Genomic DNA, 12713 nt, shown 5'->3' on the forward strand with positions numbered 1-12713 from the left:
ATGGGTTCCAAAACAGGAAATAAATCAAATGAAGAGAGCCGTAGGTTACTCAATTTTTGAAACTCGTGACCAAGTTGAAAATAGCTAAGAATCCAATCCTTTGCAAATCGAGTTTATAGAAGAGTTAAAGATAAGCTGAAACGATGATTTTGTTGCAGATATAACGATTTGTACAAATCAGGACCGTATACTAGGCTTAAAGCGGAGCGATTGCCTCGAAAAATATTGCTTCGAATCGGCGTAGAAATAACATTTCTACCAATTTACTTGTTATTTTCGAAAAAGGATAACATTTATTGATGGTGATTTTTAATTTATATATATGAAGCCACTGCAGTTTGTTAGTTCAGAATACGGATAGCTGAAAAAAAAAATTATTTCCCAAGCTAACCCAACTAAAATTCAGTTTTAGTTGTTATATTAGAAAACGAACAACGTTTGCATCTGAATTTTATTTTATATGAAACTGTGACAACTCGCCAATTCAGAAACAAATGTTTAGAAATATTCTTTCAGTTAAGAAAAATAATATTTGTTTTTTTAATTGAAAATATTCTTTCTAGAAAGAACATTTCTAAAGCGAATACAGCTAAAATATAATTTTAGGTTATATTCGGAAACGGGAAACATTTGAAGATGCTGATTTTTAATTTATAGTATACGAAGCAATGGAAACTCGTCAGTACAGAAGCGAGAATTATTGAAAAAAAATATTTCTCTAGGGAATATAGCTAAAATACAATTATACTTGTTATTTTCGGAAATGGATAATATTTGCAGTTGCTGATTTTTATTTTCTAGTATACATAGTAATGGCGGCTGGTCAGTTCAGAAACAAGAATTGCCCGAAAAATGTATCTTTCATGTGAGTACAATTTTAATTGTTATATTAGAAAACCTTTGTTATATTAGGTAACATTTGAAGATGCTGAATTTTACTTTCTAGTTTACGAAGCAATGGCGTCTTACCAATTCTAGAACAATAATAGCTCGAAGAAGTACTTTTCAAGAGATTACAACTAAAATAAAATTTTGGATATTATATTTGAAAACAAATAATATTTACAGATGCTGATTTTTTACTTAATAATATACGAAGCAATGGAAGCTCCTCAGTGCAGACTCGAAAATTACTGAAAGAAATATTTATCTAGGATACATAGCTGAAAGTAATTATAGTTGGTATTTGGATAACATTTGCAGTTACTGACTTTTACTTTTTAGCATATGAAACAATGATGACTCGCCAATTCGAAAACAAGAATTATTCGAAAAAACGCTTTTTATGTGAACATAATTTTATTCTTATATTTGAAAACATGAAATATTTGCATCTGATAATTTTTATTTTCTAGTATACAAAGCAGTGGCGTCTCTTCAGTTCAAGAACAAGAATAGCAGGAAATAAAATTCTCAAGAGATTACAAAATACAATTTTACTTTTTATATTTGAAAACAAATGACATCTGCAGATCCTGAATTTTGCTTTCTAATATACGAAGCAGAAAGGATCACCAGCTTAGAAGTGAGAATTTCTGGAAAAAAGTTTCTCAAGCGAATGCAGCTAAAAATATAATTTTTGTTTTATATTATAAAACAGTTTAAGTTTGAAGATGCTGATTTTTAATTTCTAGAATACGAAGTAATGATGGCTCATCAGTTTAGAAAGAGGAGTTACTGGAAAGAAAATCTCTCAAAAAAAGCATTTAAAATACTTTTTTTGTTTAAAAAAAACGGAGAACTTTACATCTAAGTATCCGAAAACTATTAATAACATATATTTTAAATGTATTTTAGAAAATTATTATTGACATATATTTATCTGTAAGTGGCTTCTTCCTTTCTTTCGCCAAAGAATATCAACGAACTTGGAATCTCTAGGATTCCCTGTCGGTTGAAAGGATATACGTGGAAAGATTTATTAAGAAGATATATTTTTTTTAATTTACGTACGGTACACACAAAAATAAATAAAAATAGAGAAAGAATATGTAAAAAATTACCTCCTGATTTTTTTCCTATCTAGACCATGCTAAAGCTAAAGCGGAACGAACAAATACAAAGCGAGAGAAACAAAGAAAAACAAATCAAGAAATCGAAGGAAGGCCTTTTGTGAGAGAGAAAACGTAAAGTATCAATTAGCAGAGATGCGAACCGGAGATGCGATATTCTCGGTTCAGATGCCTCTAAGGAGGAAAAAGTGGCTTTCCGCATTTAAATGTATCTCTTAGCTGTGCACGGTAAGCGAATTTTGATGCTCTCTAATGCTATTCAATATACAGCTGTATCCTGTGTCTTGCCAATTAGTCGATTCTATTTCTGACTTTGTTTTTATTCATTTTTAATGTTTAATTGTTCTCAGTGTTAAAAAGTAGACAAATAATTTTGTAAGTGGAAATATAAGTTTAACCCTTTATTTACCGAATTATTTTGCCATCAATTTTTCAACTTCATTTTTGCACTAGTAGCTAAGTTTTCTTGCAGAATAACCCCAGGGAACCCAAGAAAAATATTTGAATGAATAGAAATATCTTAATTAATTTAATTATTAAATATTTTTAATTCCTACTTTTAGCTTATATTAACTTTTTGCTATTTGGGTTACATTCTCCGTGTTCTTTAGAATACCATCAGCAAAAATTGTCATATTACGAAGATATTAGCCAGATTTAAATGGTACTTTTAAGTACCGTCAGTAAATAAAGGGTTAAAAAATAATTTTAGGGGAAGTTACAACTCTACAGCCCTAAGAGAGACGAAGTGATAAAAGGAGAAATCATACTGCAATTGCCAAAAAATTGAACTTCGAAGATTTAGCAAATCCTTGCATTTTCGACGTCCCTGCCATTGAAGGTGCCATTTATCGTATTATGACTGTCTGATTTTCTGTAAAAAAAATTATAGAAAGAATTCGACAAATGAAATTTGGTACATTATTTTTTCTCTTAAACTGTTAATGAATTATATTTTAAAAGAAATCCACCAAAGGGAAGTACATCAGTCTGTCTATCCATTTCATGTGAATAAAATGATTGGAAAATGAAACAAGCAACAAGGCCAAAACTTGCCAAATGGTTTTATCATGATTATAAACATGTTTAAATTTTTGCCCATCTAATCAGTCAAAGAGGTTAGTCCGTCTGTTCGTCGGTGCGCATATGGACACAAGAACTCAGAAAAGCAAAAAGTTTGAGGAACGAATTTAAGAATACGATCTTTTCACCCGAGTTGTAGGTCTCTGTCTAAGTTTGTATTAAATCAGCTTAAGGGTAACTTACGTTTTTTTCCCCGATAGTGTGTTTGAAATCTCGATAATTCGAAAACTCAATAAGTTATATGTATGAAAGTTGGGATGTAATCTGCATAAATTTCAGATCGGTATCAAATTTCAAATTTAGTTAGCTATAGGGAAGAGGTCTAAAATATATACTTTATTTTCTGCGCATAATTACGAAGCCAACCACAATACGCAATAAATATACTGTGAAGATATGCGAGAAAGTCAACTGCAGAACATTCCGTCTGATTTAATTAATTCGTTCTTATAAATCAAATAGTTTTATGTAAAAAAACCCTATCTAGCTCCTTGAGATTCCGATTTTTACTTTATTAGATATCAATAACAATTTTGAGACATGGTGGCTAGCCTCGGTCTCTCAAAATGGAGTCATGAGTTCAAAAATCTGTTTCACCAGTAATCCAATCTTCAGGATGGAGTATAGGAAATATGGAAAATGAGTTTCCAGTTCAGGTATCGTTCTCGTTATCTAATCATTGTTCAGATTGTATTGTATTGCTCTTGTATATTGTATTTCTCTTTCAATTTTTTCATTACTCAAAAAATGTGCTAATTTACTTAAAAAATATATAATTCAATATCAAATAATTTATTCAGCGCTCGCTTTCTATCAATATTAAATACTATTCAGGTTCCTCGATAATTAGTGAGATATATCGAGAACTTTTTAGTGATTCTATCATAGGAGTATAGATTGCGGAGGAGTGCAGTAAGTAGAATTGCAAACCCTTTCAGACACAGATCATGTTAACTTGGAAGTCAAAGCTCTGAAACATCACAGCGACGTCTCTGACGATATTATAAGGACATGGTTTATATCTTATTCTTTTTATTCTCCCTAAGAGAGTTCTCATTTTATTTCGACTTATCCTTTAACTTTATCCTCATATCTTTTCCATTGTATATTATCTATACGATCTTATACTATCTATATTCTGAATATATTCCAGTTTTTGAAATTGAGGAATGGAAAAACATGTTCTTTATATACGCACATCTTCTTATACCTTTCAGAGCAATTTTGGTTCTTCTAAGAATTTAATCTCCTTGAACGTTTCAAAACGCTATACTAGAGGGAAAAAAAAGACAAGTTTGCTTTAAAACTTATTGTGTGTGAAAAGGAAAAAACGTTGAATGCATTTTCGATGAAGAAAAATATCTTGAAAAATATTTCTTTCCCCAGGTAATGGAGCTTTCGTTTAGTGTTAAATAATTGACTATTCACGTATTAAAAGCTTCTTAAACTCTTCCTAGACTAACGGTTAACAGACTGCTAAATATATGATAGGTGTTTATATTCTCTGGAAATACTTTTGCATATCTAAATATAATTAATTGGGGTTTTGCAGACGAATAAGTGGAGAAAATTAAGTCCAGATTTTTTGAGGTTTAATTATTTGTATAGAATAACATTTTGTTATAATGCTACATCCGTAATTTTGAAATTGAACCATGTTCAGATGTCTTGGGCAACAACTAAGCCAGCACCTCACTCTTCAAACTTTCATACTTCAGCCACAACAATTGACTAGTGATATATATTTGTGCTAAAATTACTTTCGTTTGGCACAAAAATGATTTTTTTTCCCTCGATATTTTTATGTACTTTTATCTAACGTGATTTGTTTTATGTTTTTGTGGATGAATTTTGGGATCGAAATTCATTCCCTTCATATTATCAACATATATGAAATTTTGTACACTTTTGAATTCCCAGTGATTTCAAACTATTTGTTATCTTGAAAAATTAATTGTTAATTATTCCTGAAAATTTAATGAAATACTGATTCAATACTTGTTGTAACACCTGGTGGAGAATTAAAACATGTTGAACTCAACTTATAAATATGAATTATTATATAGAAATTAATAAAATAAAAATTTTTTGTTTAAAATGCATTAAAAAAGTGTCCTTATTGCCACAAGATATTAAATGATATCTTTACGACTTTATTCAATATTCTGAACACCGTACAATATCGTGAAAATATTATAACAATATTGATGGGCATTTTGAACTGTTATGTATGTTTTTATTAACTATTTTTTTTTTATTATTAGGTGTTATGTCGTTTGTCAAGTTGAGTAAAGAGACAGCATTAATTGTTCTTTTGTTTTTGTTTAAAGTTTTATCATATTAAATAAGATTTACATGATTTAAAAATTATTTGACATTAATTTACCAATATTTAAGCTCTTATAACGATTAATAACATAAAATTTCAAATATTTTTACCACAAAGTCTGAACACAGTATGTTTGACGAAAAAGAATTTATTTATTATTAAGAATTGACAATTTTAAAGTATTTGAAATAATTTTATAAATACTTTTGAAAATTGAAAAAAAACCCCGTAAAATTGATAATGTAATTTGGTTGAAATATATAAATTCAAACCTCCGTTTCTAATATCTCATTTTAACATTTCAAAGTGGAAAAAATAGTTCTGGAGTATTTTTTCCAAAGTCTTTTGCATAATTACTTTCCGAACTTTGGCGTTTACTTATTAAGTCTGAAAAAAGTGCTCTTATAATAAATTGTTTGAAATATCATAGCATTCCATCGATATGATAAATGCTATCGAAACTCTCAAATTGTCTTCTGATTAAGTATAATCATTTATCAAAATGTGTGTAATACGACTCTTTAAACAACTTCGCTCTTGCACAAATTTAGTTTTCATTTACAAAATGATTTTGAATTGAATATTTCGATTGTCCTAAATTGTGTCTAAATTACCTCCGATCATTTATCAAAATGCTCACAATTTGATACTTTAAACAACTCTTTCATGCTGAAAAATACTTTCCATCAATAAAATGGACTTTGAATTAGGTGCCACATTTTCTCTAAATGATGCCCCGATTACTTCTAATCATTTATCAAAATGCGCGTAATATGGCTTTTTAAGTAATCCAATTGAAAATAAGTATAAATAATGAAATGGTGATTATTTTGAAATATTAAAACATTTTAATTCGTGTTACTTTATGCAAGAGCGAAATTTTTATTCTTAAGATTCGTTATAAGTTTTAGCAAATTTGAAAAGTACTAAAAGTAAAATATTTATAAATTATTTTATAATATATATATATATATATGATGAGATTTTTTTCAGCATTTGATTTGAAATTCCGAAATATTGAATAAATAAAAATAACTCTTTCAAAAAGTGCATTTCTGTTATATGGCAAGGAAGGTTTCATATAATTTTTCCTATAATTTTAATAAGAAAACCCTTTTGTTTTATACTAACTTAAATTATATCATTGCTTTCAAACTTATTACCACTTCTAAACCCCAGTTCTAATTCATGTCTATATTGCGTGCCTTTTCCTTCAAAAGGGTTATTTTTAAATTATGATATTTTTGCTTAGTGATTTTGTTATTGTATATTCGTTAAAAATAGTAAAATGATAGGTTGATAATCGAAAATTTAAATAATAAATATAGTAACCTTATTTAATTTTAATTGCCAAAATAAAACTTCGTATAGATGCTGATAAGTTTAGGGTCATTTTTGTCAAATTTTTCAGTAGTTTAGTTAGGCTGCCACCTTGTTTTGAAGTTAAATTAGCATATATCTATAAACGGCCCTTATGAATTCGGATAGTGTTTAAAAATAAGGATAACACCTAAGATTACAACAGTTTTTTTTTTCTAAATTTCCACTCCACACTAACGGGAAGCGCATTGATCACCGGCGGCGTATTTCGAATGAACCTGGGTACATATACAATAGGTCACCAAATGAACCAGGTCTTTTTTTATATTTCATTAAGTTATTTTCTTATATTATCAGTGTTGTCTATTTATAATTACTTAATAGCATTTATATAAATTGATAGCAAGATATGATTTTTTAATTCGAAAATTGAGTATGTAATGATACACTTCCCCGTGATCTGGACGTCCCGGGTTCGAATCCCGTTTCGGGCATGGTTGTTCGTCATCTGTGTTCTATATGTGAGGTGTGTGAATGTGCCCCCCTGTAAAAAGGGGTTGTGCAAGCGAATGTGTGAGTTTCATCTTCATGTGAGCTAGAAGTCAGACTTCTGCCCTCGGGTGCTCAGAGGTCTTTACCCTCAGAAGCTACTGAACCCCCCTTTCCTTGGTAACGCGAACACGACATCATCAATGATACACTAATTTCCTTTGAAAATATTCTTATAATATAAAACTGTACCTCAAGATGAGCATTCATTTCGTTGCGATTCTAGATGAATATTCGATTTTTCGGCGATATTTTTTTTTAAAAGGAGGTTTTTGCAATAATTCTATATTATGCATTCACAAAAGGTGTTCTAGTATCTTATAGTATCTTGGTATATCTAACTCCCACCTTTCCAGATGCGATGATAGTTTTGATTGATATGTGAATATGCAAAATTTACGTCCCATTTGCGGACGTAAATTTAGCATATTTATGAGGGGATCTGACCAGATCTTGTAACGTTATAATGACGGATTGAAAAGAAAGGCATCTACCCGTTGCTCGTAGGGCTTCACACTAAAATTTCAGTTTTTCATTATAATTTTTATTTATTAATCTCTGAACAGTTTACTTCGTAAAACCTTTTGAATTTTGTTTCTGCATTAATTCTTTGAGAATTTGCAATGATTTTTATTTACATATTTAATATTTTAATGCTTTATTTGTATCTCTAAATACCATTTTCTCGAATTTTAAATTTTGATAAACAAAAGAAGCCTCATAAATTAAAAAAGCAGTGAATTTATTTTGTTCAAATTTGGAATAATAATTTTTAATATATTCTTTGGTTTCTAAACAAGAGAATAAGATGCCTTTTCATTTAACAAGATTATACTGTCCTTTCAATGCTTCTTAATAGGAAAATTTCATGTTATTTATCTGTGAATCCCCATTTTTACAAGACTAAATAAAAATACAGTTTATTTCTTGGAACAGATACTAGTAAATATATTTCTTAAGTTATTTTTGCAATATTGAACAAATCACCTGATTAAAGGTTGCGCACTATAATTAAGAATAACTTCACTATCAGTTTAGATTTTTTTTCTTGATGACCCTTTTATAACTAATGTATAAATATATAAGAATATAACAAAGTATATATGACTGCATGTCTGTCTGTTTGTCTATCTTTATAACACAAGAATTCCTCCGAAACGATTAACATTCGTGATGTAAAATGTGAAAATGTCATTCTGGGGGTAAATTTCTAGGCCACCTGGGCTAACTATCAAAATCAACTATTTCTAAAGGTGCTTTATTAAATTAAGGGAATAATTATAATAAATTCTTCGACAAAATCTATTCAGATGGGCTTAAAATCAAAAAGCAAATATTTGCATTTCTGGTATCTTCTGGTAAATTTCAGGTTTGATGATACAAGATGTGATTGTTGGAAATTAAGTAAATATTTGAAGTAAAATTCAATTAATTTAAATCTATTACAGGAGAAGGAGAGTAATATAATTAGAAAAATAAAGAAAGGGGATAAAATTATTCGCACGTGAAGAGTTCGGATGAAAGCAATCTGTTAGAAAAATCATTTCAGCTTCATGGCACTAAAAATTGTTTGAAATCTCGATAATTTTTTAAATATTTAATTTAATCTATTTTATCATAAGTTATTTTGAATCATTCTAAATATATCTGCAAAGTTCCAAAGTTGTATACACATTTTTATTAAGTTATTTAGCGATTTTCGATGCATGACAGGAGAGTAAACAATGTTACTACATCCATTTTTCAGATTCTCTGCTTGAGAAGAGACTGTCAAAATTGAAGATACAATTATTATTGAAATCTGTCAAATTATTTATTTAAACAAATTTATAGATGTATTTTTTTCAATTTTGGCACATTTTACATACGAAAAGCTCTTCTTCATAAGAATTAAAATTTTAAATTAGGTTTACTTTTGCGTTTTGCACTTATACATTATAAGATTTTTAAAATAATGGAAATAAAGGGTGTAAATTTTTGAGACTGCAATGAATTTAAATTACTAGTAAACTGTGCTTATATATATATATATATATATAATATGTAATGGTATTTCTTAATCTAATTAAAATACTAACTAATTTATTAATTTCCTAATTTTTATCTTAATTTAGCTTATATTAACTTCATTCTAAAATGCTCTCTTATTTCCGGATCCAGTTCCCACTTGTTACTTCAATATTTTTAACACGGGCTCTAGAAAACTGTGGCCTTCAGTATTTCTCACGCTCTGAGTGAAGGGATAAAAATTCCTAATGCTTACAACATTTTTTTAAAGATACCTAAGATACCCTTTCCTAAATTTACATATATCAAAGAAATCCCTATCAAAATCTCACAGCAAAATCACTGAAGAAAAAATTTCTTTCTTCTTTGCTTCAGTGTCGCAATGTAGCCTGACGCATCTTTTATGATCGTTTGTTTCTTGCATAAATTATGCCTCCCGGGATGAAATAAATCGAAGTTTAAAATTTTAAAAGTTTCTTTTTCTCGCCCAAGCATCTGTTATAATATGTTTATTGCAAGAAATTTAAAATACGTTAATCAATATTTTGTAAAAGTTACAGACGGTTCAATGGATTTTACATTATGCTATTGGAGGGATGAAGCTTAATATATTGATATTCATGTTACATTTTTGTTTACTACACTGTTTTCGAAACCCTAAGCCCTTTTAATAATTGAAACAGGGATGTGAAATTTGTTTTAAATGTTCTAATATACAAGTTTTGTGGAAATGCTTATAGAACTAAGTCTAAGATGTGTAATAATTTTTTTTGAAAAATTGAAAGAAAAATAAATGTATTTTTGAGAATTTTTTTGTCTTACAAAAAAAAGAGAAACAAATTAAAGATCAGCATCAGAAGGAAACCCATTTCTTATTTTATGTAATATATTAAGAGGTACATAAACAATTTGTAAAAAATGTGCCTTTTTTTTAAAAAGTTAAATTTTTTTATCTAATTTTTATTAACTTTGTACAATAAATCTGAATTTTTTGTTGGCTAGCTAGATTATTAACTTAGTTTTTAAAAAATAATTAAAACTAGTCCTAAATACTTAAACAAAATTGCTTCATTGGCATTATGTATAAAACGGTAAACGTATATTGGTAAATGATATAAAAATTAAATAAGAATTTTGTAAAAAATGTGCCTTTTTTTTAAAAAGTTAAATTTTTTTTATCTAACTTTTATTAATCTTGTACAACAAATCTGAATTTTTTCTGTGGGAAAGCTAGATTATTAACTTAGTTTTTAAAAAATAATTAAAACTAGTCCTAAATATTTTTTAAAAAAATTGCTTCGTTGGCATTATGTATAAAACGGTAAACGTACGTTGGGAAATGATATAAAAATTAAATAAGAATTAAATATTGTTTATAAATTCCATTTATCAAACTACATTGTGAACAAATCTTTTTTTTTAAACTCTGTATAAGTGAAATCAAATTCTGAATCTAGAAAATTAGATTCGAACTCATTAAATATAGAAAGAGGCAACATTAATTCTATTTCTTTGCTAAAAGAGAGGCTCCATCTTTCTATTTCAAAATTAAGTGAAGATAATCAATATTGTTTTCAAATTTTATATTTCCATACTTTTTATCTCGATGTTTTTAAAGTAAATTTCATGAAATAAAAGTTTGATTTCTTTACGTATGAATAAAAAATAATTTTAATGAAACAAAAGCTCGATTTGTTAACACATTTTTTTTTATATATATTTCTGAATCCCAAGTGACCGAGCGAATCCTTGAAATGCACAAAAAGGTTGCATTAATTATCATGCTCTTTTAAAGTCAACTTCAGTCTTTCTATTAATAAATTAAATGAGAATTATCATTATGTCTTTCAAACATCATATTTTCATATCTATTATTTTAGTTTATAAAAAATAATTTCCATGAAACAAAAGCTCGAATTGTTTCCGAAAAATGTTTTTTTTTTATGAATCTGAATCTCAAATGAACGAGCGAACTCTCAAAATGCACAAAGAGGCAGAATTAATTTTCTTGTTCTTCTAAAAGTGTACTTCAGTCCTATTTATAAATTAAATAAGAATAATAACTTTCAAACATTATATTTTCAAATCTATTATTTTAGTTTAAAAAAAGTAATTTTCATGAAACAAAAGCTCGAATTGTTTCCGAGAAATATTTTTTTTATGTATCTGAATCTCAAATGAATGAGAGAACTCTCGAAATATACGAAACAGCAGCATTAAATCTCTTGCTCTTCTAAAAATCAACTTCAGTCTTTCTATTTATAAATTAAATGCATATAATCATTATAACTTTCAAACATAATATTTTCACATCTATTATTTCCATGAAACAAAAGCTGGATTTGTTTCCGAAAAATCTGTTTTATATATCTGAATCTCAAGTGAACGAGCGAAATTTCGAAATGCAAAATGCGACATCATAATTCTCTTTCGCTTATAAAAGTCAACATCGGTCTTACTATTTATAAATTAAATGGGAATAATCAATACCGTTTTAAAAATATATTTTCTTATCTATTATCTTAATTTTTTTTAAAAATAATTTCCATGAAGCCAAAGCTCGATTTGTTTCCGAAGTATAATTTTTTATGTATCTGAATCTCAAACTTTCCACCGGAAACTTGTCAATTTGCAAAACGAAACTTTTTTGGCACTTGAGTTCCACTTCGCCATACAATCTTTTGATACTTTCATCGCCAAATTCGGGAAAATGGCGCCAAATATGGTCGATTTCATCCTCATTCGACCACTGCCATAAAAGCGCAAACCTATAACGTCCCGTCTCTTATTCAGCATCGACTACTATTTCATTTTAGGATCTCTATCAGCTGCGGTGAGTTCATTTAAGTTAACTTTCTCTTACCTTATAGTTTTAATATACTTTTTATAACTTTCTTTTCTCTAATGGCGTTCTCTTGCATCAAGACAGGAAAAAGGATTAGGAAAATTCTTTAGCAGATTGGATGATGGTAGAATTAAACTCGAAGTTGTTTGATGCTAGTTAATACAAAGTTATTTTTCATCGAATTATTATTTAACCACGCGCTCGGAAAGATTTTTTGAAAAGAATATTCACTAATGATGGGAAATTGTAATTAAAACTTTTTAAAGCCTATAAAGAAATTTTGCATTTTTTTTAGTACAGGTAAAACATGAAACTCATTAGATTATGAAGAAAGGTTAAATCATTCCATTTAGAAACAATGTCAATAGAAATATTTGCAGATAATATGGAAAATGATGATTAAAAAAATGTCCATTTATAATAAAATTAAACATGCAAAAAATTCTTAATGCTTAACTTCAAAAATTTCTCAATGATATAAATTAAATAAAATTAATTTAAAGAACTTAATAAAGAATTAAAATAAAATTATTGGTCATCTTATTATCTTTGGAAAAAAATTATTATT

At 28.0% G+C, this 12713-nt stretch overlaps 1 protein-coding gene across 1 annotated transcript in view; it reads left to right on the forward strand.

Moving 5' to 3' along the window:
* The first annotated feature begins 12061 nt into the window (after window positions 1–12061).
* LOC129958880 (uncharacterized) overlaps window positions 12062–12713 on the forward strand; it is a 48514-nt gene continuing 47862 nt past the window's right edge. The window contains exon 1 of the mRNA XM_056071601.1: window positions 12062–12133. The gene's annotated coding sequence lies outside the window, so the exon portion shown is untranslated. The remainder of the gene's footprint in view (window positions 12134–12713) is intronic.

Source organism: Argiope bruennichi, chromosome X1, assembly GCF_947563725.1.
Source record: "Argiope bruennichi chromosome X1, qqArgBrue1.1, whole genome shotgun sequence".
NCBI lineage: Eukaryota > Metazoa > Arthropoda > Arachnida > Araneae > Araneidae > Argiope > Argiope bruennichi.